Source organism: Lissotriton vulgaris, chromosome 1_1, assembly GCF_964263255.1.
Source record: "Lissotriton vulgaris chromosome 1_1, aLisVul1.2, whole genome shotgun sequence".
Classification (NCBI taxonomy): Eukaryota; Metazoa; Chordata; class Amphibia; order Caudata; family Salamandridae; genus Lissotriton; species Lissotriton vulgaris.
The window spans coordinates 1533431724-1533456508 of NC_141685.1; the positions used below are offsets into that span (position 1 = coordinate 1533431724).

The following is a 24785-nucleotide window of genomic DNA, read 5'->3' on the forward strand; positions in this document are numbered from 1 at the left end:
AGGCACTGTACACAGATTAGTGACTATACCCAAGATGAATGACTGGTCAAGACCTCTACCCCCGTGTTTGTGAGACTCCCACTCAGAGTAGTCCACTATTCACCTATTCTTTTTTTGTAAGCTGTTTTTTGAATTAAGGAAAGTATGGTTACTACCTCTTCTAAGACAGCAAGGCCTTAGGCAATGCCACCCAGCTCTTTTTCGCTTACAATTACTAGAGAATGAGCATGTGGCTTGGTGGGTTTCCAAGTTCTTGAAAAAGGTCCTGTGGCATAGGAAAAGCATGTTATTTGAGGCCATGGAGGCCCCCTTCTAGGTGGAATAGTGGGATCTGAAATGCAGTTTGATGTAACTTTTTAAATGTGAGTTTTGTAATTTTATTCCTCTTAATCTATGTATTGTAATAATTCATTTTAACTTCAATTTATACTGTTTGCAGTACGTGATTTTATGACTGTGAATATTATGGTCAAATAAAGCTAAATATTGATTGATTGTGTCATTTTGGATGTTATATTTTGGTTTGATTTATTTTTCCATTTCTTGGGGGATTTTTTTATCAATACGTTTTGGGATTGTATTATTTATATAATCTTTTACCTTACCAGGACTGCAGCTTTAAAATTGTGAATGATTTCTATTTATTAATGGTATTAGGTGAGCAATGTTATTATACTGATTTTTTATGTATAAATGCAACATCTTATTATATTAGAATATATGTATAGGTGGGAGAAACGTACTCACTTTCTCTTTATTTGTAAATATGTATCACATCAATTTTAAATTATCAGTCTAAATATTGGTTTTTTGTATTGTTTATTTATTTAGATTTATATTGTAAAGTAATATAAATAATATTATTAAATTATGAGTGCCCAATTTTAGGGAGGTTGAACAAAGTCTCAATTTAAAGCAGGGTTCTTGCTTCTGAGTCTTAATATTGCAGGCTTTGATTGTTAGCAGATAGCATAACTTCGCATGCTAGGATTTAATGCATTTCTATAGTTTGCTTGGATGTTGTTGCCTTGAGTTGTGTTAATTATTGTTCCATTCTTAATTCTGATCGTCTTGATATTGTTTTTAGTATGTGTAGAGTGTCTTCTTTAAAGTGTTAATTAGAAATAATTGGGCCACCCTTTCAATGCTTTGCTTGATTACTACTGGTGAATAACCCTCGTTTTTTCAAAATAATCCATAAGTGGGGTTTGTTTACTTTCATTCATTTTTTTTTTGTGAGAGGGGGATTCAATGTACATGCCATAATGATTAGTGAATTGTATTACAGGACGTATCCTAAAGTTTTTCATTTTATATCTTCGTGAAAATTCTAGGTTAGTTGTGTATTCTATATTCAAGGTAGATTTATGGAGTGCCTCCTTATGCTCTGATTAAAATTATTGGATTTTAAGTATAGTGGATATAATTCCCTTTAAAATCTATGATGATTTAGTCCTTTAAGATTATGGTTAGTTTATTGTTCAATATGTTTTACTATTACATTGTAAGTTGCACTTTGCTTGTTAGAAAACAGTGTAAATACTAATGAAATAGTTATATTGTAATATTGACCATATATTGTGTACATTTGATTAAATAGTGGAGGGCACTATATAAAAGTGCTACTCATAATCAACATGGTATATTATGTTTGGGTTGGTAAATTGCTCGCATTAGCATAAATGATAATTCTTTCATTAGTATTGCGGTTGCCGTATGTTAGACCTGTCAGCCTTAGTATAGTCTTCCCCTAAATGTTTTGTCTTCACTCTCCTATTTTGCTGAAATTGTTTGTGTTGGCTTTAGGACTCTGTACACTTTACCCCTGCTAACCAGTGTTAAAGTGCAGGTGCTCCCTTCCTAAAACATTGCAAAGGCTTACAACTGTTTGGCATTTTTTTTGTATGTCCCTATTAAAGTGTTATATACCATGTACCCAGGATTTAAAGGCTACAAATGTGCCTGCAGCACTCACTACACCACCTACTTAAGTAGCTCTATGAACATATGCCAGACTTGCCATTGCAGTCTGAATGCAGGTTTATAGTGCCAATTTGGCTAGCCAATATAACCCCCTTGCCAAGCCTTAAGCCTCCACTTTTATTACATAAAAATCACCCCTAAAGTAGACCCTATGTAGCCCATAGGGCAGGATGAATTGTAATTGAAATGTTGGACATTACTTTTAAGTTTGACATGTTCTGGTAATGAAAAACTCCTAAATTTGTGAAAGCTATCTCTACCATAGGATAACATTTAAAACGTGCTAACCATTCATTGGGAACAGGTAGGTTTTTTATGTTTAGTGCCTAAGAAATAGTCATTAATTGTCCTCTTTAATGGTAAAGTAGCATTTTAAGTTACAATTTCGAAAATGCCACTTTTATAAAGTTGAAAAAAGATTGCCTCAACCTCAATTTATTCATAAGCTTTTAAACTTGATTCTTCATGGCCACACACATTTCTTTTTGTTTGTACCGGTATTTTATTTGTACCTTTTAGTTCATACATTTATATCTTCATGAACTTTTTTGGTATGAAAAGGGAAAATGATCCACACTTTTTAAAGAATAGATACGCAAAAGCTTTCAAAAAGATTTACAAGAAACATCTCTAATCCACATATCCATGAAGGCATACTCTACATGGTGCATCACAGTACAAAATTTTACACCAAAAATATGAATCAGCAAATACTCATAACCTTATTCACAGATTACAGCAAATAAATCAATGTCCTAAACTTTTTCAAACAGGATATCTAAATATCCATAGGAGCACAAGAGCATAAATCACATAATATGACACATAGAAATTAATTCTAAGTTTATAGAATGCAAGATTTAATTCCTTGTTCTTCTGTGCTCCTTTATTATGCCAACGCGTTTGAATCATAGGAAATGAATGCCTGGATTCTTATCAGGGCTTTCTGATTTTCTGTAGGAGATGTAAAAAGAATTTTTTTTAGAGAGGGGGCTTCATTCTTTTTAACACATTCTCACTATCTCTACAAACTACTCTTTCTTATACCTGAGGAGGTGCATTCGTCTCTTCCTCATGGGTTATATCCCAAGCTGCATTCGGTGGTTTCTTTAAATTCAAGAACTCTCTGTTAACAAACAGAGAATAATGTCAGTGATATTCATATGAGCTCATTACTCTTTATGGTCAGTTGCTTAGTGGAAGTCAGTGTGAAGCCGAATATTCAATTTGTCATACTGCGGCACCTTACCTATGGGACACAGGTGTCTTTATTCACCCTATTCTATTAAAGGATTATATCCCAGCATTTTTCTTTTCTGAAGAGGAAAAACTTTATTTAGAGCTCCTTCCCAGCAGTGTTTCAAAACAACCCTTTTTGAAAAACAAATGAGGAGAACGCATACCTCAAGTCTTTTTTTCTTTTTTTCTCAAGCGGTATCACTTGTGCTAATAAAGCGATTTCATCACAGCGTTCTTTCTCTGATCTGAGACAGAAACTCTGTTTACTAGGTCTACCTTGCAACATTGTTTCAACAAGGCTTGTGGTTACAGAAAAACAAAGCGCGTACCTCGGTATGTCTAAATGCCGGGTCGTGCTGCTTTCCATAGACTTCTCCTGACTCGCGATTCCTGCAAAAACGAGATGTTACTAAAAGCTTGTCGCATTTATTCTTGCAGCAACTTTAACTAAATCACGTTTAATCTGGGGCATACCTTGGTGTATTGTGCTTCTAACTGCACTTTGTGTCCAACTCGCAGCTACTCGATGTCGTGGCAGACATCTTTAGGATACCCCAATATAACTTACTCATAAATCATGGAACACAAAGTTTGGTTCATGGCCACTACTCAATCCAACATGGTACATTATGGGAATTGTGGTTAATCAATTCATACCAACTCTGTTTCCCTAGGGATTGTAGTCATCATATGCACCAGAATATATATCTTGGAGGTCCACTCCGCACTTTCCTTATATTCTTGCTATTTCTAATTTCTAATTTCTAATTTAAAACATTTATAAAGCGCAGCGTGCACCGAACGGTTTCTTCGCGCTAGTGGAGGGTATTGGCACCAGAGGCGAAGTAGGAGCCTGTGGTAGAGCAGGGAGGGGAGGTTACACAGGGAAGGCCTGTTTAAAAAGAAACGTTTTTAGTTCCTTGCGAAAGGACACATAATGGGTAGCCGCCCGGAGATGGTCAGGGAGGGAGTTCCAGAGAGTGGGGGCTAAGGTAGAAAAATTGGTCCCTCCCCACTTTTTACGTCTGAAACGTGGGATTTGAAGGAGGGACTTGGAAGAAGAGCGAAGCTCTCTGGTGTGACATAGTATTCAATCAAGTTTGGGCACTATTTTGGGCACTATTACATTTCAAAATGAAATATGCCTCCTTCTGGAGCAGTGCTTTTTCAATATCCAATGGACGTTTTACAGCATTTATAGTAGCTAGAATTGTCCATTTAAAGTCAATCTTCCCATGTGCTTTCTCAAAAATATGTTCCACCATTGGTGCGGTCACGACCTTCTTTTTGATACGTGATCTATGTGGCGTAATCCTAGTATTAGCTTGTTGATCCGTCTTCCGATTGTCCACTTTCATACAGGGACATAGTAAGGCGTACACAACATTTCTGGGAATACAATTCGAAAAACTAGAATGTTTCCATTTTACACCGTGATGGTTGAATTCCATGCCTTCGATTGTATTGTTGCAGGCCACACAACTGCAACACTTGGGATGGCCCTCAACTGGTTTTAAATTCCATTGTGATATCAAATCACTTTTCGGTTTTGTTAATGAAATGTCAGCCTGCACAATCTGGCAAATATTGGTTTGGGAAATGGACATTCAAGATCCTCAAGGAGGTGCCAATTTTTTTGTACTATTTGCCTGAATTTGTTGGTCTCAGGACCAAACGTTGTCACACATACTAGTTGATCAAGTTCTTTCTTCTCTTTCACCTAGAGAAGACTTTCTCGTGGTGTAAATCTAGCTCTCTTTAAGGAATGCTTCAGCAACTTCTTAGGGTAGCCCCTTTGACTCATTTCATTACAAAAATTTGTTGCATGCTCTTCGAAGTCTTTGGTATCTGTGCAATTTCTCCTACTCCTTAGGAGCTGCCTCTACAGGAGATTTTCTTTTAAACTCCTGTGATGGGCACTCCTACGATGCAAGATTGTATTCGTATCTGTTTGTTTCTTATAAAGAGATATTTCTAGCTGATTCTCTGCTCAGGTAATCTCAACGGTCATTTGTATTTTGCTACTTTGAATGGAGAACTTAATGTCCTCATGTCGGGCATTTAGCCATTCATGGAACACCATCCACTCTACCTGGCTCTCCTGCCACAGGAGCCAGATGTCATCAATGTATTGTAACTATTGTTTTATTTTGTCTCTGAAGGGGTTGTTCTTCTCAACAAATCTTTTCTCATACTGAACCTGCATAAAAAATTGCTCATCAAATTCAAAATAGTTCTTTTTAAGCGCTATCTCAGCAAGTTTTAAGATAAACGATGTTGGAACTCTACCGGGCTGTTCTCTACTCTCCAGCTACAATTCCATCACCTCTAGTGCCTCATCCCGAGGGATCTGTGTATAAAGTGATGAAACATCTAGTGTTACCATCATTTGGGTCTGTTTATCAAAAGATATTCCTTCTACCCTAGTAAAGAAATCTGTTGTGTCCCTTATGTATGAGTGGGCAACTTTCATGAATGGCTTGAGAAAGAAGTCCACATATTTTGAGAGGGGTTCCAAAATGGAATCACACTCTGAGACAATCGGTCTACCCGGGGGTTCCTTAAGATTTTTATGCATTTTGTTAAAAAAATATAGAATCAGGGTTCTGGGAAACTTCTTAACTAAAATATCACACTCTTTTGGTCCCAGAAATGCTTCATCAATACCCAATTGGAGGGTTCTCTGTTTGTTAACAGAGAGTTCTTGAATGTAAGAAACCCACAGAATGCAGCTTGGGGTATAACCCATGAGGAAGAGACAAATGCACACCCTCAGGTGTAAGAGAGAGTAGTTTGTAGAGATAGTGAGAATGTGTTAAAAAGAATGAAACCCCACCCCCTCTAAAAATGTTTTTATTTTCACATCTCGTTCAGAAAATCAGAAAGCCCTGATGAGAATCCAGGCACTAACTTCCTATGATTCAAAATGCATCGGCTCAATAAAGGAGCACAGAAGAACAAGGATTTAATACTTGCATTCTATTTTTAATGTTTTTTGCTCTCCGTACTATAATTATATTGTCCATAGCTTAATAACAATTCCGCATTTTGGGGTTTGAGATATTTTGCTGCCTCTGACATATTTGTGGGTTTTAGAATACAAATATGTATAATAAATATTTAAAAAAATATGTGAAATATATTTTTAACATTCTTATGTTGCAGCTGCACATTTTAACTTACATTTTGGATGCTGTCTTTACTTCATATTTTTGTGGATTTTTGTTTTAGTGGCCTGTTTGGTGTTACATGTGGCACAGTTTTTATTTTGCAGTCTGTTTAGAACAAGAGATTTGTTACTTTTGTTAGTTTTTAATTTTTAATTTGATTTTTAGCTTATATTTGTTTATTCTTTAAATATGTGTAAGCATTACCTTTACTTTAAATCTTAGTTTCCAGATTTAGTTACATACTTTTGAGATTATCTATATTCATTAGCGTTTTTAATGTTGGCGATTACTGCTAATTTTATGTTCAGTGTACTGCTGTATTTTATTTTAAAACTGTGCCTCACCTGTAGGCTGACATTGCTTGTTTCTGGGTATTCTGACCTCGAACTCCCGCCCCGGTCCGCCGCGTCCATCTTGGGCGTTTGTTTGCAGAGGGTGGAGGAGGAGCCCAACACATCCGGGCTCAGGGCTGCTTGCTCAGCGCTCTAGTCGCGCTGTACTCTACAGTTGATAAATTCCCTGTTTCAAGCGCACTCGCGTTGTGGAGCTGAGTTCAGCCGGTGGCAGTGGCTGTCTCGATCCGCTACGCTGGTGTTTAATTAGCATGCACTGGGAGCGCTGATTCATTAGCGTTTTTAATGTTGGCGATTACTGCTAATTTTATGTTCAGTGTACTGCTGTATTTTATTTTAAAACTGTGCCTCACCTGTAGGCTGACATTGCTTGTTTCTGGGTATTCTGACCTCGAACTCCCGCCCCGGTCCGCCGCGTCCATCTTGGGCGTTTGTTTGCGGAGGGTGGAGGAGGAGCCCAACACATCCGGGCTCAGGGCTGCTTGCTCAGCGCTCTAGTCGCCCCTACCTCTCCCATAAATGTGCAGAGGGCCGTGACCGCGCAGCGGACGCGTGCAGCGGGCGCGCCGGATGCGAGCCGAAGTCGAGCCAAAGTCCAGCCCGTCTGCGCCCGTCCGCGGCCGGACGGGGCGCGGGGCGACGACTCTTGGCCATTTAACATCCCACAGATTACAGTTCACTAGACAGGAGCTATTAGATCTACGTCCGGGAGTCACCCTATCTTGTTTTCATACCATGGAGGCGCTGTCTCTGCATAGCTGCCCCTTATGCTCTTTTACGCCGATTGAGCCACCCACTAGGGCAGGCTCTATTATGCAGACTAAGGCGGGTTTGATTAACTGCCGCTCTCTTGGCAAACATGGTATACAAATACATCAACTATTGGAAGATGATGGCTTTGATATTATGTTTTTTACGGAGACCTGGCTAGGGGAATTTTCAGACCCTGACATCATCGAAGCCATGCCTTCTGGATACTCCCTGTCCAGACTGGATAGGAAGGATGGCAGGGGAGGAGGAATTGCTATTGCCACTAAAACTCCCATGCAATGTTCCCTATCGCCTCTGATCATTGATCATTGTGAAGCTGGATTTTTTACCATTATGATAAATCCCCAATTCTCCATTTCAGGCATTCTTGTGTACAGACCTCCTGGGAGACTGTATGATTTTACACCCAGCCTATTAGAAACCACCGCCCACCTAGCTATAAGGAAAAATAATTTCCTGGTGCTCGGTGATATGAACGCCCATTTTGAAGACCCCCTCGACTCCGGAGCGATGGACATTAGGTCTGCTCTCCAGTCTTTGCAGCTAGACCTAATAAATCTTGATCCCACTCATAGACTTGGTCACCTCCTTGACCCTATCTTTGGGAACATTTCCAGAGTGCACGCTTCTCCTCCTATCCCGGTACCCTGGTCAGATCACTCAATTGTTCCATTCTACTTGCAGAGATCTAAGTCCGATCCTAAAAATGATACGGACCAACGGTACCAGCGCAGGAAATGGAAAAACTTCTCTCAAGATATGTTTAACAAATTGATTGCAACAGGAGGCTCTCTTGAAAGCACTGACTGTGAAATAGCATACGGTCAGCTGCAGGATAGAATCTTAAGCGCCCTTGATAAAACTGCTCCCACTCGCAGCATGAAAAATTCCAAAAACCCCAGAAAATCCACTCCCTGGTACACTCCAGAACTCCAGGCAAGCAAATCCGCTTGCAAAAAACTAGAACGCGAATGGCGTATTAATTTCTGCCCAGACATCAAATTACAATATAAAAAAGCGCAAAAGGAATACAATAAAAAAATCCGTACTTCCAAAGCCATGCATTATAAGTCGCGCATTGGGGAGGCAGAGAACTCCTCTAAAGAGCTTTTTAAAATTTTTAAAGAAATTTCAGTGGTCACTAATGATAATGTGCCTTGCAACAACTCAGTGGAAACTTGCAATAAGATTGCACTGTACTTTTCAGAAAAAATCACCAACATCTATGCCAGTTTCTCTGACAACCTGCCATCCGGCCGTGATTTTATGGAAAGTGCAGTTGTTAATTCTACTGAGTCCTGCCTTCAATACTTTTCGGTTCCCCCTCCTGACATACTTATTAACATCTGTAAGAGCGTCAAATCGGGTTCCCCGTGTGACCCTGCCCCCCCGAAAGTACTCAGAGAGAGCTTACAGGTACTAGAGCCTTACTTTAGGCACATAATCCAACTATCTTTCTCTTCAGCGTACCTACCGCTGGACTGGAAGAAGGCAATTGTACTGCCTATTAAAAAGAAACCTAATGTAAGTCAGGATACCTTGGAAAACCTGAGACCAATCTCTCTCCTGCCATACCTTGCAAAAGTGACCGAAAAAATTGCAAATAAACAACTTATGGCTCACTTTGAAGTTAATAAATCCCTGCATAGCTCCCAGTCTGGTTTCCGGACCAATTACTCCACTGAGACAGCCCTCCTGAGAGCAACTGAAACTCTACGGGCTGGTGCTGACGAGGGTCATACGATGGCGCTCATAATGCTGGACCTCAGTGCTGCGTTTGACACTGTAGCTCACTCCATCTTGCTACAGTGTCTAAACCAGGCTGGGGTCACCAAGGCGGCATTGGGATGGCTTAAATCTTTCCTCATAGATCGCAGTTTCCAGGTTCAGAGAGGCAATTCCCTCTCAGACAGCATTGCCCTAGAACAGGGGGTGCCTCAGGGCTCTGCCCTGAGCCCCACCCTGTTTAACCTGTATATGGCCCCGCTGGCGGAAGAGGTTCAATCGCACGGCATAAAATTAGTATCTTATGCCGACGATACCCAACTCCTCATCTCCCTATCCCAGGCACCCACCTTGGCTGCTGCTAATTTTAAAACTTGTATGCAGGAGCTTGCAGGCTGGATGAACCAACATTGCCTGAAGCTCAATGGCTCCAAAACAGAGGTTCTTGTGATAGGGGGAAACACGGCTAGTTGGACCCTGGACTGGTGGCCTCCTTGTTTAGGCCCTATACCTTCTCCTTGCAAGGAAGCAAAGAACTTGGGTGTATGGGTTGATACCAGACTCTCCTTTGATAGCCACGTCCAGAAGCTAGTAGGGAAATGCTATGGTGTACTGAAGACCTTAAATCGTACCCTGGACCTTCTTCCTTTAGAGGCCAGACGCACGATGACTCAAGCTCTAGTCACCTCCCGTATCGATTACAGTAATGTTCTATTCTTGGGGACTTCCGAGAAGAATATCCGAAAGCTGCAGGTTCTTCAGAACACTGCAGCCCGGCTGGTCCTCAGGCTACCCAAAAGAGCTGCCTCCAAGCCCGCCCAGGATGCCCTTCACTGGCTCCCTATAAAAAAAAAGGATCCTGTTCAAAGCGCTCCTAATATGTTACAGGATAACCTCTCAGGTAGCCCCTGATTACTTGAAGGATCTTGCGATCCCCTATGTGCCCAACAGAGAATTGCGCTCCAAGGGTACCGGGCTTCTGAGTGCCCCGCGGATAAACAAAGCCAGAATGGGAGGGCGCTCCTTTCGTGCGCTGGCGGCCAAAAACTGGAACTCTCTTCCTCTGTACATCAGACTGGCAGAGACAGAGACCTTATTTAGGAGACTTCTAAAAACCCACCTCTTTACCCTATAGGTCCGTCACTCTCTCCTGCTATTCTCTCCACAGCGCGGGGACACGCCGGGATGGCGTCACCAGGCGCTTTATAAAATCCTTTATTATTATTTATTTATTATTCCAGGTATTTCGGTACCAATGCTTTTATTTTATTTTGCTTAAGTGTTTTTTTCTTTGTTTTAGAGAATGCAATTGTATTTTTGAGAAATATATTCATGGTATTGTTTTATTTGTTACCTTAAATGTTTTTACTTTTTATTAATTTTTAGCTAATCTTTGTTTTCAAATGTACCTTGGTTCTAGTATTTAGTGGTTCACTTAAGTGTTTAAATCTTCTTTTCTAGAACTACAATCCTGCAGAGTGGCACTGTGCTGCTGTAATTGTTGTTCAGGAAGCATTTTGTGATACATTTTTGTGGCCATGTTTTTACTGGTTTAAAATTGTGAAAGCATTTCTATTTGCTAACTGATCTTACATTTAATTTGACATGTTGGTTGGAGGGTTGTTTGGATTTTTTTGCGATTTATGGTAAACCTGTGGGTGTTCATTATACATTAAATGTACTATGAATCATGTTTATATGTATATAAATGTAATAAACATTTTGTTTCATTTAAAAAATATGTTAATTTTTTGTTCTTCAATGTTTTTAGTTTTGTGATTGTTGTTACGCTTGGTTAGTTGTAATATACTAACAACATTTGGCTTTTTTTTGTTTTTCAATAGAGTTTTATTGTAGATATTTTATTAGCAATAAATTTTTGTTTTTAATATTTCTCTCTTTACTGATTAAGGGTAGAGTTGCAAGTTTGTGGATGTAAAACATTTTTAGGTGATAAATGAGTATGTTGATATTGTTGTTTTTTTTAATTGTGTCATACAACTGGTTGAAGTCACCAAAGAGCATGGGGTGGGCTTGGCAAATGTACAACGTGGTGAGGAGATCTGAGATTTCATCAACTAAGTACTTGTTTTGGCCAGAAGGACTGAATATGAGATGGAAGGTGGCAGTGTAAATTGATGAGAATAGGAAACATGGGAGCATGTGAGGCTGAACCATGTTCCTGTGATGAAGAGTGCCACTCTACAATGCCTGGTGTATGGTATACTGCAGAGCGAGCATTGATGACCATAGGTTGGAATGTTTGTTCAGTAGTTTGAGACAGTGTGTTAATAGTGGGATGTGTACGAGGTTGGGCCTGTGTGCTCTGGGAATGGTATTTGAATGTTTGGGAATCTAGGTCTGTGGAGGTCCGATTGTGGGGATTGGCAATATGTGACTTGTAGTGATGTACATACTTATATTTTAACTTGTAGCTTTCAGTGGAACAGGGGTTTGGACTTAGACCCTTCCTGACCTGAAAAGGCCCAAAGAGGCTATACTCTTGTCTCTGTCCACCCTTTTCTGGTGACATCTGGTTGATGGGATGCCTTGAAGAGCTGATTGAAGTAGGGCGAAAGTATGAAATTATGCCACTTTCTTTGAAATTGAATGAAGGCATATGAAGTGATGTCAACTCCTCGACAGATTGGTAATGGGAAATCAACTCCTCTTGCTTGGTTTCTTCATTTATATACTGGTTTTGGTAGGATACCTGTGATGCCTCTTTCTGTGCAGATGGATCATTGGAAATCTATTGATATCACTTCCTGTGAATATGGATGATGGAAAATCATGTAGAAAAGACAGAATTCATCCTATTAACCAATATCATCAAGAAAACATTTATCCAAGCTTGGTTAGCAGAGATGATTATCAATTGCGTCACTCCTCAGCTGACTATCAAATACAATACATTCGAAATCACTTAGATTTACATTTCAAGGAGCAGATTCCAGCACAATACTAAAACATCTTGCTGCCAATCCTACCTCGTGAATAAGGTGAACCCCTTCTACTTGAAACCAATGTCAAATTAACAGTGCAACCTTTGGCTGTCTCCCACCTTGACAGAAGCAACATTCCACAACTGTACATTTGCTCTCAAAAAAGCAATTTTTAACAGCCAAATTGTCTCATCAAGGGTCTAAAATAATCTACCCCATCACTCCCACACTAAAGGAACTTTAATGGCTCTCCCTTACAGCATGTTTGGTCTTCAAGGCCAGCATCATCAATTATACACCTTTCATAAACAGAACCACTGCATACTTGGCTGTGAAACTAGCCATCTCAAGTGGACAATACTACCCAGAAGAACTGCAAAATAGAAAAGTCAAGGAGACATGCTTACACAGTTTATGACATTAGACTATGTAACAAGAGCCCCATCAATATCAGAATGTAATCCACTCCGGACCAATATGAAGACACATTCCTTAAGAGAATATTTGGATCCCACCGGTCAGCTATACACCCTCCCACTTTACAAGAAGAACCTATGGCACACCTGTTTGCAGTATGTTATCTATTTCCCAATTAAGTACTCACTCTCTTCTACCTCTCTACTAGCACTCCTAACATTTGACCTTGACTCTTACCTTCTGTTTAAAGTTTCATGGGTTGAATTGTTTCCAACCTGAGCTTGTACCATAAATGTGACAATGTATACATACATGCACACTTACTATGTACTTGAAGGTAGGACCAAGTTGGTGGTATTGCACGAGAATGCCCACAAGCAAATTAGACCGTGCCTATTGAAGTGGAAGTGATGTGTTGGCTTCTGACTGGTGGATGAGTTATGGCAGCAGTAATATCCACTTATCACCATGTACTTATGAGTGGTGAGGTGATTTCCTCCGACCATGGTACCACTATCAGCAACCAGGCTGCTACCATCCCACACATAGTGGAGCATTGATATTTTGCACAAATATATGTTATGCCCACTTAGGTGTATATCACTCACATACTTTCCACTGATTTACTTACTGGAACATAAGTTCACAATCAATACCTTCAGATTGTTTTGTGTGTTAAGACGCCATTAGCACATATGATCTGCTATCAATATTAACATTAAACATAAAAAAATACCAGTACTGTACCAACAACCCCTTATATACTCCTGCCAGAATAGGCACACATATGTTTGATGAACCACACAACACGCAAAATAAAATGTCTCATTAACTCTTGAAATCCATATAGGCTGTGATATAATTTAAAGGATGCTCTTTAACTGCTTCCAGGCATGAACTACCCACAGGCTATGGTGATGGTTCATGGAGTTTGAATACTGAAAGCCATTAACCTAATGAAATACCAGAGTGAGTGAACATAGCCTTAATCTAATCGGATACCATCTTTCTGCAAATGCACTTCCCTCTGTATCTTTAGCTAATTAAAAACAATTTAGTGAATCAGTTTTTGCAAGCACCAATACAAGTCAATTTTAGTGCTAGAAAGAACACTAGAAAATACCCTACATCAGTTTCATCAAGATATGAAATTCCCTAGATAGTTCCCTTGACCAATGAAACATCTTTACAGATCAGCATGTTAACGATATACATGTATGCAATTAGGTACTGAACTGATATAATGTTATCAGTTTATGAAAAGGATAATGCCAACTTAAGAGCCATCTCAATGGACCATACTACCACCATCCAGACTTGTCAGACGTTCTTTTGAGGCCTAGGGACAAAAACTTAATGCATAGCCCTCTGGATGCTTCTTCCATTCCTTGTCAGATGCCTTAGTCACCTATTCTTAACTATTAAAAAAGACTCAAGGGTAATCAAAAACATGGTGTCTGGAAATTATGTATAATTTATTAATGAAGCGTATGTATAATACCCACCATGCCAAGAAATTGTGAAGGACTCATAAATGAAATAAATATGCTTACATTGTTTCTGCCAGTGGGTTGAAGCATCAGTGATAAAAAATAACCCAGGGTGAAAAAAGCCCCAAGCTAGAGTGTTATTTTGTTGTCTTGGAATTGGTAGCATTGACTTAGTTACAATTACAAAGTATCAGATTCCACAGAGAGTATTATGACAGAATGAAATATTGTTGCAAAAATATCCAGGACTAAAATATTGAGAAGCTAAGTGCAAGATGGTTAGTGTAGATGTGCTATTATTAGCTCCATATCTACCTACCCTGAAGATATATATATATATTGTCAAGGTGCATATATGTGGAATTAAGTTTTATAAAACTTTGCTTACGCATAGAAACTTACCTTTACTATATTTTTGCCCTCTATATTTCTGTCACATGTTTCCTTGGATATTCTGATCAAACCAGTGCTTAATTTCTTATGACAGTCTACTCCATGGTGGTGCTGTCTACCTAATTTTGGTATGTCCATAACAGCAGCTGTTTATTAACCTAATGTGCATTTACAATGACTAATACCTGCCTCTCAAGCCATTCTTATAGCTTTGGGGTCCTGGAATAGTATGATTTGTAACACTTGAGGGAATATGATGATTAGTGATAGTGTTGGCACAGTCATTGGAAGCACTGGCAGGGGCAACAGATGGTGCAAGTTACAGTGTCCTCCTGACCATGGCCCTGGCACTATTGTTTTTTTCACAAATTAAGCACTGGATTAAATACCCCATAGAGAGCATGATGCTTTCCAGAACTGATGATGCAATTAATTTAGCTGACCTGTGGGCTATGCAGCACATGTTTCCATCTGACCTAGTACTACAACTCCTGCTCTAGGCTCAGCTGTTTCAGGTAATGGTTCAGTCAATTATGTAGTTAAGAAATAACACGATTATCAATCCTAGATGTCTAAAATATTAGTTGACAATTGAGAGATTTCATTCCAAATTAGTTTGCATCACTTGAACACATGCAATGCATTTAGATTTATATTCCTGTTATAAACAAACAGGAGGAAATCAAGTATCCACATTAAATGTTTTTTGGCCAGATTTTAGAAAGCCTTATGGGAAACTTTACATCTGATAGACATTTTTTACTTTGCCACATTCACATGAAAATCATGGCTTCTACAACATCTTCTTGTGTATAGATAATTACTTATCACTAATATATTTCCGCATGAGATATACTTTGCAACATAGTCACAAACAATGACGTTGTACATAGAAAAGCTTGGCAAAAGGTAAAATTACATTGATAACTATCTGTATAGATGTACCATTGTGTGTAGAAAAGTCAAAGGGAAACTTTCAGAGAAAAATTATACATATTTTTTTTAACTGGCTGGGTTCGATCAAAAAAATGCATTGTGGTGAAAATGATCTTGCTAATCACAAAAGACTTTGCACGAATTGACGCACAAGTGAACCTGGGAAAATGAGTGAAGTACAAAATCAGGATCACTGCAAACATTGCCAGTGAACAACACAACTCAGATTTCCCTAAAACAATGGGGTCAGTCTTACGGCCTAAATTCCTCCATATCAAAAGTGCACAGGACAACTTAGAAAATAAGCAGAATATAGGTTAAGATGAGCATCCATCTTCAATTTTCCAAAGGGGCAGTACATTAGAAAAACGTTTAACTTGTTTAGAAACAGGAGAATTGCCGAAAGAAATTATTAAAATATTCTAAGATTGTTAGTTTACACTATTGTCATGTTATAGATTTTTTTTTGTTGAGTAGTTGTATATAGAGCGAACTAGACTCAAAGGTATCAGGGCGCTTTACATGAGCACCAGTTACATTACCGATGGACACATTAAATTTTGTTAGGCACGGGGAGATTTCGGGGCATATTATCAAGGCCTGAAATAAAATTATCGCGCTTTACTGTCCATTTTGCGGCGATAATTTTATTGCACTATCAGCAATGACACGCTAGAGCTTGTTCCTATGCCTCTGCGCCCGTTCCCTCAACGCCCAGCTTTGCAATGTTAATGACATGCAAAGTGGGTGTAACTGACTAAAATAAAGTGGGAAATGCCGCTACCAGACATTTCTCCAATTATCAAGTTGCACGCTAACCTGCATAGCGATGATAAAAGTAGCGCTACCCGCGCTTATCGCAGGTTTCATTTCGCCTGCTTTTAAACTGACTAAACAATTATAGCCTATGGGTGGTGGATTATAAGGATGAAAGTACCCAGCCCTATCTACAAGAATTTGCCTATCATTGTGCGATTATCGCTTCATTTCCAGCAATAATCGCACATTTTGCAGCTATCGCTGGATTTTTTTATTGCATTGGAGATAAGCGTTGCTGATAGCACGCTATCTCTGTGATAAAATCCAGCGATAGCCGGCGATAATTATCCTCCCGCTGAGAGCGCTTAGCGATAATAATCGCCGACTGTTGCTGATATGCCCCTTCGTGATTTGCCCAGAATCACAGAATGTTAGACTCCCTGCCGAGACTCGAAACCAGTTTTCCAGTTCCAAAGTCGACCTCCCCAGCCGTTAGGCCACATTCTCTTCCAGATGGATTTTGCTGGAAATAATTGCAGCATATATGTCATTCGGGACGTAAAACTATATACAGCAAGATGAATAACACAAGAGAAATTACACTGTTTAAATGAAAATACCTACTCGGTTCAATGGACATCAAAAGCAGTTCCAAGATGCAAATGGAATCAAATTTATTTTCCTCCATTGAAGTTTTGAGTGCACTCAACTTCCTGTCATTTGTGCTGCAGATGCTATATTTTTGAAGTTGCTCCGTTATTGCTGTTATGTTTAACAGCCCTATTTGTGTGAGGGAATGAAGGTGAAACATACAGGCGTGTGACTTTGACTAATAGGAATGTTTTTCACCATGGGGTTCTGAGTGACATTGGATAGAATAGTGTGAGGTCTCAAGTTGCTATGACCCCCTCGGTGAAAAACATCCCCTTTATTCACAGCTTCTTATCAATAATTGTATGTTATTTAGGTCCCGTGCTATCATTAACAGGTTTTAAGCATTTTGGAATTGTGAGATAGCATTTGTTTAATAATATTTTTTAAACATACAAATAAAATAGACCAATGCTTTCAGTAAACAAATGTGTTTTCATTTGGAAATAAATTCAGGGTTTCTTCTTACGTTTTTACTGTTTGTTAATTTAAAGAAAGAAAGTCCATTCGTTTCTTTTGGTTTTTTTCTACCTGTTAAAGAGAATTGATAGGTGAACATTGTTATGTCACAGTATTGGGATTTTTTTTAGTGTTTCTCTGCTCTGATGTAATTGCGGTGGATACCAGGAGTTTCAAAAAGCCTGTTCTTGGTAGGGGATGGCTAGGGAACTCGTACATAACTTGTGACTTTATAGATGAGTAACTGTGAATATTGGGGATTTTTTCAGTGGACGTTTCTCAGTGACATGAGATAGACAGGGAAATCGAAGCTTAATCAGTCTATGACTTCACTCAGAGCCCTGAATATAAGGAATCCCCATTATCCTTCTAAAATTGTATGTTATAATGTCCCATTCCACCCCCTCTTCAGGTTAACAGCTAGTTAAGTTTATGATGGAGCCATACATAACAAAGAATCCTGTTACCCAGATCCACCCCATGAAAAAAATAAACCTATACTTATGTTCATTCACCCTCTGCAATACCACCCCCCCACACCCTAATATATATGGAAAAAACCTGGTATTCTAACCCTCGATCCCACCACCTTCTGCAGTTACCCTCGTCTGCCAAATTGAAAAAGAAAATACCTGGTGTCCTGCCACCCTCTGGTAATATTCTCTCTTAAACTGCTCCTCTGCCCAAATATATGCAAGAATGGTGCCAGAGTGCAGCCCACATTGTTCTACCTAGTGGGGAGCACAAGGAAAGTGATTGCATCTCCTCATGACATGCGCAACAGTATGGGGTTACCCGGTGTTCCTCAGAACCTGGGTTAAGTACACTATACAACATAATGGTTCTGTCAGATTTAATTTATACACATCATACTCATTCAGGGAGTCCAAAACAGTAGATCCTCTCTTTGGCTCGAAGGATCCTAATACTAGTCACATGAAATTGAATAAATAAATTATACTATCTTGACAAAATCACTGGTGTAGCTAGCCCTCTGCGTTCGTTTGCCGCCCCACGGCGGCCACAGTGAAGTGCGGGGGTGGGGGTGCTGGCAAGTTTTTTCAGTTTTCCCCCCTGCAGAAAACACATTGGGGAACAGGGTTGGGGGGTGCTTGCTATTGCTAATGCCACCCCAAGTTAGTGGTGGGTAAGAGTGGGGCGAGGCCGCCACCCCCAAAACCTATGTGCCGCCTGGAGCAGCAAATCAATAAACATAATTGTCGATGTTTCAGCCCAAAGACTTCGACGTGTGTCTGAAAACATCAACAGGGGTCTTCATCAGGACAATAAGTGAAGTATCTCATATGGAGATACCTTAAAGAATTGAAACTATCCATTTACAAGTGTATTGGAAACCAAACCAAATTGTCCACAAGGTGTTCATAAGACACTCACCTCAACATAAGAGTGAACGAGTTCAAAAGGTTTCAAAGGGTCACCTTAGTTTTCTGCACAAAAACCTTTGCATCACTTTCAAATCAAAACTGCAAAACATAAAATAATACAATCAGTCAAATTGTATTCTGTTCATAAAACAAACCATAAAAGCACATACATACAATAAAAGTAATATTTACATATAAACATTTTTAAATTGTATTATGAGGAATAGCTTTTTTTCAAACACAACATTTGCAAATATTACAGATATTTTCAGGGGCAGCCTATATGAATAACAAAGAAATCTGTTGCATGGCATACTTGAGCAAGTTCCATATTAGTTCAAATTCAAATGTCATTTTTATGAGGACTAATAATTATTATACGACAATGCTCAGTAAAAAAAACAATGCATGAAAAATATGTACCATCGACAAAAGTGCAGGATTAATAACAATAATCATGCAGCACATGGGCAAAACCATCCTTCTTGGCACCAAATCCCTATTTAGCAACAGCAAAAATGGAACAACAGTGAACCAAGGCTACAGAATACACTATGATAACAGGATTCTAAAAGCTATGTGCAGACGGTGGGCTCACTCAACAAATAGATGTCAGTAAAAACTTAAAGCCGGACTGCTACATTAACGGGGGTATACAGAACAGCTAAAACAATAGTGTTTACTTACAATGAAGAGCATGTTTAAGAAAAGCAACCACACCTACACATTCCTCAGATGTGAGAAGGATCTGCAGAAATAAAAGTGCTGAAATGTGTCTAGAGTCAGAGGCGCGTCTAAGAAGCAGGATTGAAAACCTTCGGTTTATGTAGCTATGTTGAACAACTCAAAAATAAACAAAATGCACCAGTATTTGGAGAAAGTGCTCATCACACGGGCAAACAAGAATACATTTAGGGTCGAACTCACCAAGTGGGAAGGAGAGCTGACTCCTGATTTGGCCAACTCTGAATCCAGCTCGGTCCCAGGTTTTTGACACCATCTCCCTGTATGATTCCCTAGTTTTGTTTGAAGCAGAAGGTACTCTCCTTTGCCAGGCTTCCTCAACTCAGAAAGTTCTCTTTACCCTCTTTTATGTTCTCAAAACATAGATTTAACCCAGCTTTTATCCCTCACATAATATTAGCTGGCATATAGAAGATGTCAGGATGACCAAGCTTAGTACAGGTGACCTTGATCTAATTTAGCCAGTGGACACAGAAACCCTTTTTATATAAGAGGTAGTCCCTAAAGAGCTCATAATACCAAATTGTAACTATGCAGTTACTAGATCTATTAGGGCTTAAGGTTTACTAAGAGGTATATGTCACTAACCTCTCTCCCACACAAATCAGTGGTGCATTCCACATCCAGGGGTTACTATTATTCACAAGGATAATTATGAAAGATAATATTACAAAAAATAGACTTTGATAGATGCTTCACCAGATCTATATTTAAATAGACTGAATTCAAGGGGAAATGTTAGAAATGAGGGTTTCTAGTTGGCAGAGGTAGGTATCTTTGTTCAAATAGGGACCCTTGCTTCTAGTTAGGGTAAGGGGAATACACACTTAACACCTGCTCACCCCCTGGGAAGCTTGGCACAAGCATACAGGCTTATCCCAAAGGCAATGTGTAAAGTATTTGTACTCAAAACACATAGTAATTCAGTGATAATACCACAAATGGACACAACACCAATTTAGAAAAAGAAAGTATCTTTATCTAAACTAAACAAGACCAAAACAACAAAATCCAAAATACATTTAATAAGAATAGGACTTAAAAAATATTTCAAAGAAATGCGTCAGCTCCTCAGACCTTGGGGCGGTGATGCAACAGTTCTGCAGCATGCAGGAGATGTGATGCTTTGTGTCCCATCTGTAAGGGGGAAAGTGATGCATCGACTCCTAGGCAATGCTGGTCCATGTGTGATGCATCTGGAAAACTTGCCGCACAGGTACGATGCTTGGAAATCTGGGATGTGTCGGCTTTCAATGCGGGGGCATCGGGCGGCACTGTGTCGGTTTCTTCAGCCGCAATCCCTCGGTGCGCCGGTTCTTGCTGCGCTGATTGGCTCTGTGTTAGTTTTGGCAGCAGCGATGCATGGAGATTCTTCTCACACAGCAGTGCTGCATCAGAAAAACAGCTGCAAAAAGAGCAATGCATCGATTTTCGTAGTTGTTCAGGTTTCTTCCAGCTCCCAGCAGCAAGCACACCCTCCAGATGCCCAAAGCTGGAACAGGGCCCTCTTGCCAGGTCAGAACTTTCAGCAGTAGAGTTGAGGGGACCTGGGGGTGAAGTCTTTGTGGCCCGAGATCTCAGAACAGGAGGCTAACACACACAGGCCCCTGGAGATCTTCAAGCAGGTTCAAAGCAAAGTTCCAGTCTTTGTCCTCTCCTTGGCAGAAACGGAAACTGTAGGCCAACCTCACACAGCACAGAGCAAAGGGGCAGTACTCCTCGTCACAGCTCTTCAACGTTTCTCCTTGGCAGAGGTTCCTCTTGATTCTAGAAGTAGTTCAAAGTTCAGGGGTCTTAGGTCTAATACTTATACCCCAAAATGTATTTATTCTCTTTGGGCAAGGGTCTCTGAGGCCAGTTCAAACCAGTTCTGTCCTCACTGGTGTAGCATGAGCATAGGGGGTGGAGACAGCATTGTGCAAGGGAGTCAGGCCATATTCATGCGCAAGGAAATCTCCTCCCACTACTCTATCTTCAACTAGGGTCCAGTCAATCCAGCTCTGCGTCATCTAGGAAGGGGCAGGCATACCTCAACCCCCTAGTAGCTGTCTTCAGAGAATGCACATCCCCAGTCCCTGTCACTCCTCACTCAGACTGTCAATACACAAACAGGCAGAGGCACAAAGAATAGCTTGACAAGAAAATGCCTACTTTCTAAAAGTGACATTTTTAAACATACAATTCAAAAATTATCTTTCCTAAAAGAATCATTATTAAATGCTGAGTTCAGTGAGCCTAAACTTTATTTCTCTATCTTGTCCCAATAGGTAGTTCTACTTGTAATATGTCACAAAGTATTTCTCAGTCTATCCTATGGGGCAAGACAGCCTTTCAATAGTGAAAAACGAAATTGGCAGTATATCACTATCAGGACATGTCAAACGCACCAGTACATATCTTACCTTTCACATACACTGCTCCCTGCCCAAGGGTGTACCTCAAACCTATAATAGGGGTTTCTTTCATGTAAGAAAAGGGAAGGTTAGCGCCTGGCAAGTGGGTGAACTTGCCAAGTGGACATAGCAGTTAAGAACTGGGCACAAACACTGCATTGGCAGTCCAAGATACCTTTTCAGGGTAACTCATGTGAGTGGCACAATCAGTGCTGCAGGCCCACTAGTAGTATTTTATGTGCGTGCCCTGGCACACTCAGTGCACTTTACTAGGGACTTACCAGTAAATTAAATATGCCAATGAGGGATAACCAATCATGTTCACAATTTACACAGAGAGCGTATGCACTTTAGTACTCATCGGCAGTGGTTAAATGCCCTGTAGCCAACAATAACAGGTCAAGTAAAAAAAGGAGGAAGAAGAAAAATGTTTGGGGATAACCCAGCAAAAAGGGCCAAGGTCAACAGGAAACATTTATCACTGACCTGTGTACACAGATCTGGGGTGCGTCTTAAATGTAAATAGAGTTTGCACCCACCCAGGCGACCATAGTCACTGGATTACCTATATATAAATGCGCATATTGTTAAAAAATCTTGCACTTTATTTAACATTATGCAGCATATTCCTGTCTTTTCCCTGTGCAGGCACTCAATGTGCTGCCTAGCGCCAATGCAGACACCCTTACACCATGGTCCAAGGGTGCCAGTGTAGCAAGCAGGAGTGATTTTGTGCAGGAAGGAATACCTTCCTACGGCGGCTGCTGCTTACCAGGAGTGGTGGGCGGAGGATGGCAAAATATCAACTTATCTGCAGGCCGGCTGCTGCCTCTTGCCCTTCTTTGGTCATCGTTGCAGGAAGCACACAGGCTACCTCAAATAATCACTACACTACTGTCACTAGCATGATAGCAGCGTTGTGATTGGTCTGAGCGCCATGATTCGGTGCTCAGACAGGTACCCAGACAATGACTTTTTAGCCAGCCATAGATGGCCAGCCAAACTGTCATGCGCACTTATAGAGTGTCTACCACTCTTCCTCTTGGCCGCTGCTCTGGCCAGCCCCACCTGCCCCACACCTAAGTTAATACAGAAAAATAAAATGATAATAACATTGCATGACTATCATTTTATTTTTCCTTTTTGAACTTCTCACATGGCAGTGGGGCGATGCACCTCCGCCTTAGCAGAGGAGCTGCCGCTGGGACCGCCCTGTACAAAAACAATCCAATGAGGTGCTTTCCTCTTTCTATGTGTGCTGTTAAGTGCAGCTCACACTAAAAGAGGAAAAAGTAGGAGAAATAAAGATATTTCTCCTCATTACACTGCCCCTCGGAAGACTTAGCATTTTGACACATTCCCAAGTTTACCAGTATTGGTAAATCTGGGAATGCATCAGAATCCATGGGTGGATGTATGGGAACATCCGCACTCCATCCATGGAGTGCCTCTCTAGGACAGAGAAACACAACACAGCAATTTGCATTGCGTTGCATTGCTCTAGATTTATCAAGCCATGCAGGGCCACACAAGGTGACCTTGCATGGCTCAATGAATCTAACTTAAAAGTTTCGTCGCTCTTGCGCCCCATTGCAAGGCGCAAGGGAGATGCAACTCTTCGATAATTATGCTTCATTGTATATATATATCTCCATTTCGATCCAGTTATTCATGACAGAGGCTTCCAATGTACATCCCACATAACGAAGCATTTATTTTGAGAATACTAGCACGGTATGACAGAGGAAGCATAAGGTATATATTTTTTGAAGGTTTGCAGTTCTTGTAACAATACCTTTAAATGACACAAAATCACACTACAAATAAAGAAATGACCTTATTTTCTGTAGCTGAAAGGATCTTTTTACAAAATCTCTGTGAATTCCAGAGCCGGGAGCAGCGCTTGGTGGCTCCAGTCACTTTTCATAATTTGTTTATCAGAATAATTAAATTCTAATTGATGGAGCTGGCTTTAATTGAAGTTATGAAACCACCTCAATTGGCTAGAACCTTGCCTTGACAGCACTAATGGCGCATCAGTTTTCTTAATGCAGTTGATTTTTTTGCACTCAGAAATCTTGATGGTTCATGCTTTTAATGTAATCCCATACAGCTCACACGGCCCTTTGCAATTTATATTCTAATTTGGTGGTGCTTAGTTAATTACTCACTAATTTAAATGGCTTACTCTTCTGAAGAACTGTGTAGACAACTATAATTAGCATTGGACACCTGTGTTCACGTGTTTAGCAGAGGCATGCGGGTTGCTTTACACTGGTAAAGTTAAGGCTAGCCTCTAATGCACTGTTTCACTTAGGAATCAATGGAATAAAATAAGATACTTCCAGATAAGATTCAGCTCTCATTTGGAACAAGTATTTTAAGAAAATGAAACCATATTTTCTTTTACAATTTGATTAAATGGTCTCCGATGACAAGTTACCCCACCTCAAGGAATCGAAAACATCATCTTACTACTTCATAAGGCAGTTTTGAGGTTGCTACTAAGATGTTGAACACACAATGGCAGCCAGAGACCTTTCAATGTAGTGTGACATACATAAATACTTGTCTTAAATTGTGTTGGACAAGAGAGAATACCAAAAAACCCGACTTTCTCATCCAAAACTTTTCGAACAAACAGGGGCAATATGTGCATTTAATTGAGCAAATTCTGCACAGATAGACTCAAATGCAATGTGTTCTGAGGGCTGACTAAATAAATATTTGAACACATTCATAGTGTGCAAAGCAAACATGATTCATATGAGGTGTGTTAGATAATTCACCCAAAATGCATACAAATGGTGACACAGAGGTGCAATGTTCAGCTTTTCAAAATATAAATATTCTGAACATTTGAAATAATCTGTGTGCGCACTTTCCCATTTTTTTAATGTATGTAGCACCTCTTGTTAAAACCTACATTTGACTTCCTTGTCCATCCAGCCTCTCTCATTTGACGTGACTGA

General features: G+C 39.9%; 1 protein-coding gene across 1 annotated transcript in view; it reads right to left on the reverse strand.

Annotated features, from left to right (window-relative positions):
* Positions 1 to 24785, reverse strand: part of MGAT4C (MGAT4 family member C) — a 1083724-nt gene that overhangs the window by 610120 nt on the left and 448819 nt on the right. Inside the window, exon 3 of the mRNA XM_086936888.1 lies at positions 18687 to 18775. The gene's annotated coding sequence lies outside the window, so the exon portion shown is untranslated. The remainder of the gene's footprint in view (positions 1 to 18686; positions 18776 to 24785) is intronic.